Here is a 432-nt window from a genome sequence, read left to right on the forward strand (position 1 = left end):
GAGGGCAAAGATTCTTGACAGATACACATATATATGTGTATATACACTGTTGAATCGAGTGTATATACTATATATATATATATATATATATTTGCCTTTTCTAATTGTGTATTCCTCTGTAAAGTAATAAAACTAAGATTTGGTAGACAGAAGTTACAAAACATTCGATAGTGGGTACTTATTTTATTTAATTTGGAAATCCATTAACATTGGGTCCCATATAAGATTTGAATCATGGGGACGGAAATAAAATATTGACCATCCCAATATACCAAAGATAAAATTTTAATTTAGAATATAAACAATTTTTTTTATTAATGTAGTTTTTATGTATTTTGTCAATTTGGAGTTGTTTACATCTATCTATATTGATAAGCTGAAAGCTCCAATGAAGACAACCGAAATTTATGCAATAATTTTCTAGAATTATTA

This window comes from Tarenaya hassleriana, unplaced genomic scaffold (genome assembly GCF_000463585.1).
Source record: "Tarenaya hassleriana unplaced genomic scaffold, ASM46358v1 Cleome31, whole genome shotgun sequence".
Taxonomy (NCBI): domain Eukaryota; kingdom Viridiplantae; phylum Streptophyta; class Magnoliopsida; order Brassicales; family Cleomaceae; genus Tarenaya; species Tarenaya hassleriana.